The sequence below is a fragment of the Schistocerca americana genome, unplaced genomic scaffold (assembly GCF_021461395.2).
Source record: "Schistocerca americana isolate TAMUIC-IGC-003095 unplaced genomic scaffold, iqSchAmer2.1 HiC_scaffold_806, whole genome shotgun sequence".
NCBI lineage: Eukaryota > Metazoa > Arthropoda > Insecta > Orthoptera > Acrididae > Schistocerca > Schistocerca americana.
Window position 1 is genome coordinate 12501 of NW_025726573.1, and position 5000 is coordinate 17500.

General features: G+C 51.9%; 1 non-coding gene across 1 annotated transcript in view; it reads right to left on the bottom strand.

Annotated features, from left to right (window-relative positions):
* Positions 1 to 449, bottom strand: part of LOC124591116 — a 1910-nt gene extending 1461 nt beyond the window's left edge. The window contains exon 1 of the ribosomal RNA XR_006976962.1: positions 1 to 449. This exon is cut by the window's left edge and continues 1461 nt beyond it. This is a non-coding gene — a ribosomal RNA (small subunit ribosomal RNA).
* Between the last annotated feature and the right edge of the window lie 4551 nt (positions 450 to 5000).

Here is a 5000-nt window from a genome sequence, read left to right on the forward strand (position 1 = left end):
CGCCTGCTGCCTTCCTTGGATGTGGTAGCCGTTTCTCAGGCTCCCTCTCCGGAATCGAACCCTGATTCCCCGTTACCCGTTACAACCATGGTAGGCGCAGAACCTACCATCGACAGTTGATAAGGCAGACATTTGAAAGATGCGTCGCCGGTACGAGGACCGTGCGATCAGCCCAAAGTTATTCAGAGTCACCAAGGCAAACGGACCGGACGAGCCGACCGATTGGTTTTGATCTAATAAAAGCGTCCCTTCCATCTCTGGTCGGGACTCTGTTTGCATGTATTAGCTCTAGAATTACCACAGTTATCCAAGTAACGTGGGTACGATCTAAGGAACCATAACTGATTTAATGAGCCATTCGCGGTTTCACCTTAATGCGGCTTGTACTGAGACATGCATGGCTTAATCTTTGAGACAAGCATATGACTACTGGCAGGATCAACCAGGGAGCTGCGTCAACTAGAGCTGAGCAGCCGGCCGCCCGGGAGTGTGTCCCGGGGGCCCGCGCGAACACGCAAGCGTCCGCTCAATTATTCTGCAAACAGGAGGAGGCTGAGCTCCCCTGCACAATACACCTCGAAACCCTCTCAGGTCCCGGCGGCGCGCAGCGCCGTCCTAAGTACTTGGTCGGGTTCGAGAGAGGCGCAATCGCCCGGAGTTTGGCGAGTAGACGCTTTAGGTGCGACCACCCGTGCTCCCAACTGAGCTTGCCGCTGCCGACAGAGGCCCGGGAGCGTGCTGTCGTGGCATTGCCGGCGGGAGACAACACGCGCCACCTACGGTGGCCGGCAGCTCCAACGCCAGCGCCACAGAAGGACAAAAGCCCCACTTGGGTGCCGAAGCGAACTCTCCCAGCACAGCGCACGCGCCAACACGTCCGCACAGCTGCGATACAAACCACCTGCGAGAACCGCAGAGGCGACCGAGCAGCAGACGGCGTCGCGGCGCCGAGCGCCGGGCGGCGGCGCATCCTCAGCGCACACAGTCCTCAATCGGACCAGCACACTGCAGATGTCCACCGCGCTTCGCACCGGGCCCGCGAGGACCTACTTTGGCCGCACGGCGCCGCGTGCAGGGTGCGCCGGCGCGCAGCTGCGCCGCCTGCCGCCTCCGTCGGCCGGCGCGCCTGCCACTGGCCGCCCCCACCAGCCGGCTGTAGCGCGTGCGCCCACGCACCGCGCGGCCAGCACGCCGGGAGGCCCCCCCTCACCGGCCGGGGACGGTCCCACCCAGCCACCGCCGCGTATCGCTTCACACCCACATGCCATTCACGTTCGTGGGCATGGTGGGTATCGCTGAAACAACCGGTTGGTAGCTCAACCGATCGTCGCCATCACTGATTCACCTCTAGCGAGAACAACCGCACCACAACCGTTTACCAGTTGTTCATTTGCGTAACGTCACCAGCAAACGTAGACGTCCATCGCCATTTGCAAATTCAACGATTGTTGCATGCCTGTGTCAGGTGTCACGACACACTATGTCTGCCCACATACACGCAACAACATGTGCACGCTTCGCGAACACGTGGAAGGTGGCCCCCGTACGTATGCGATGTCCATTGCGCGAACGACTGTCAACCGGCCTCTGTCGCATGTCGCAGATGTGGAACGCAGTGCACCATGCTATCACGGTGTGTGAGAAGAGACGACTACGTCTGACAACACGCGCCACTACATCAACAGACGGCTCATGCTGATCGCCATCCACGGCATACCATACTGCAATCCAGCTCTTATAGGGAGACGACACGTAGCTGAGTGCACAATATTTGGACCGTATGGTTCGCCGTTGTTGGCGCAGTCGTGGTACGGTCACACATGTACCACGATGTATCATTCAGTACATGAGGACCAATGTGCAGTACAGTGTGTGATTTGGACGTACAACATCAGCGGACAGTTGACACACGCCGTACCACAACGTAGGCTGTGCTTCGCCATGCAAATGCCAATGAACAACTGCGAAGGGCATTGAGCATGTACGTCCTGCTGCCATCCGCATTACAGTGTATAGCTGCAAGGTGTTTAACATGAAGCGATACTCTGGGGACCAGGCAGTGCGAGTAGCAAACTATATTGCGGGGGTTGCAGTTAGGCAACACCACACTAATTTAACGCGTCGTATGACAATTACAGAGCAGGTTAAGGCCCAACGTGTGTTGGGTTAAGGCCCAACGTGTGTTGGGTTAAGGCCCAACGTGTGTTGGGTTAAGGCCCAACGTGTGTTGGGTTAAGGCCCAACGTGTGTTGGGTTAAGGCCCAACGTGTGTTGGGTTAAGGCCCAACGTGTGTTGGGTTAAGGCCCAACGTGTGTTGGGTTAAGGCCCAACGTGTGTTGGGTTAAGGCCCAACGTGTGTTGGGTTAAGGCCCAACGTGTGTTGGGTTAAGGCCCAACGTGTGTTGGGTTAAGGCCCAACGTGTGTTGGGTTAAGGCCCAACGTGTGTTGGGTTAAGGCCCAACGTGTGTTGGGTTAAGGCCCAACGTGTGTTGGGTTAAGGCCCAACGTGTGTTGGGTTAAGGCCCAACGTGTGTTGGGTTAAGGCGCAACGTGTGTTGGGTTAAGGCGCAACGTGGGTTACGTTAAGGCGCAACGTGGGTTACGTTAAGGCGCAACGTGGGTTACGTTAAGGCGCAACGTGGGTTACGTTAAGGCGCAACGTGGGTTACGTTAAGGCGCAACGTGGGTTACGTTAAGGCGCAACGTGGGTTACGTTAAGGCGCAACGTGGGTTACGTTAAGGCCCAATATAGGTTAGGTTAAGGCCCAATATAGGTTAGGTTAAGGCCCAATATAGGTTAGGTTAAGGCCCAATATAGGTTAGGTTAAGGCCCAATATAGGTTAGGTTAAGGTACAATATAGGTTAGGTTAAGGTACAATATAGGTTAGGTTAAGGCGCAATATGGGTTAGGTTAAGGCGCAATATGGGTTAGGTTAAGGCGCAATATGGGTTAGGTTAAGGCGCAATATGGGTTAGGTTAAGGTGCAATATAGGTTAGGTTAAGGTACAATATAGGTTAGGTTAAGGTACAATATAGGTTAGGTTAAGGTACAATATGGGTTAGGTTAAGGTACAATATAGGTTAGGTTAAGGCACAATATGGGTTAGGTTAAGGCGCAATATGGGTTAGGTTAAGGCGCAATATGGGTTAGGTTAAGGCGCAATATGGGTTAGGTTAAGGCGCAACGTGGGTTACGTTAAGGCGCAACGTGGGTTACGTTAAGGCGCAACGTGGGTTACGTTAAGGCGCAACGTGGGTTACGTTAAGGCGCAACGTGGGTTACGTTAAGGCGCAACGTGGGTTACGTTAAGGCCCAATATAGGTTAGGTTAAGGCCCAATATAGGTTAGGTTAAGGCCCAATATAGGTTAGGTTAAGGCCCAATATAGGTTAGGTTAAGGCCCAATATAGGTTAGGTTAAGGTACAATATAGGTTAGGTTAAGGTACAATATAGGTTAGGTTAAGGTACAATATGGGTTAGGTTAAGGCGCAATATGGGTTAGGTTAAGGCGCAATATGGGTTAGGTTAAGGCGCAATATGGGTTAGGTTAAGGCGCAACGTGGGTTACGTTAAGGCGCAACGTGGGTTACGTTAAGGCGCAACGTGGGTTACGTTAAGGCGCAACGTGGGTTACGTTAAGGCGCAACGTGGGTTACGTTAAGGCGCAACGTGGGTTACGTTAAGGCCCAATATAGGTTAGGTTAAGGCCCAATATAGGTTAGGTTAAGGCCCAATATAGGTTAGGTTAAGGCCCAATATAGGTTAGGTTAAGGTACAATATGGGTTAGGTTAAGGTACAATATAGGTTAGGTTAAGGCGCAACGTGGGTTACGTTAAGGCCCAATATAGGTTAGGTTAAGGCCCAATATAGGTTAGGTTAAGGCCCAATATAGGTTAGGTTAAGGCCCAATATAGGTTAGGTTAAGGCCCAATATAGGTTAGGTTAAGGTACAATATAGGTTAGGTTAAGGTACAATATAGGTTAGGTTAAGGTACAATATGGGTTAGGTTAAGGTACAATATGGGTTAGGTTAAGGTACAATATAGGTTAGGTTAAGGCACAATATGGGTTAGGTTAAGGCGCAATATGGGTTAGGTTAAGGCGCAATATGGGTTAGGTTAAGGCGCAATATGGGTTAGGTTAAGGCGCAATATGGGTTAGGTTAAGGCACAATACGGGTTAGGTTAAGGCACAATACGGGTTAGGTTAAGGCACAATACGGGTTAGGTTAAGGCACACATTGTTGTAAGGAAAGGTGTTTTCGGGGGGGGGGGGGGGGCTGGTTTGTTGATTGTGATTATCGTAAGTAAATGACTGCGGCATCATCTGATTTGCCACGTCAGGGTGCACCTTTGGCTCATAACAGGCGGCGCTCTGATTCCATGCTTGTGGCAGACCTGTGTCTTTCATTCGTGCCATTGTTTGTGTGGTGTGACAGGAGGCAGTATTGTGATGTTGGGTGCACCCCTGTGTAGGACATGTGTGGGTGTTGGTGGCTTAGCTGAGCAATGGTGGTTGTCGGAAGGGTGGGATATTCTGTTTTCCGAGTGGACCTCCCGGTCTGGTTATGATAGTGTGGATTGTCTAATGTGGCAGAGAGGATGCACTGGGTGTTGTTCCATGCTGGTGCTTAGATATTGTCTGTGTGCCTGTTACAGGCAGAGAGTAGTGCGTGATAAGAGTGTCTGGCTGACGTGTGATTGTGAGCAGAGTCTTTCAGCATGTATACGGACAGTTGTATACATTATCTGTATTCTGATGGCTCTATCTATTACTAATCAGCGCCGTGTATACGTTTAATCCGGTTCCAGTCGAAACTATTGTATCTCTGTACATTAGTGACACGGCGAGCCCGCTATGTAGTTACTCGTCTCGGCAGCTTCCACCGGTGTATGGCAAATGATTATAAGGAATCAGTCTAGTCGTCAATACCGATAGTGTGACGTCACATGTCTGGGGTGGGGGACGCTGCGCCCTTCCGGTGGGTCATGGCC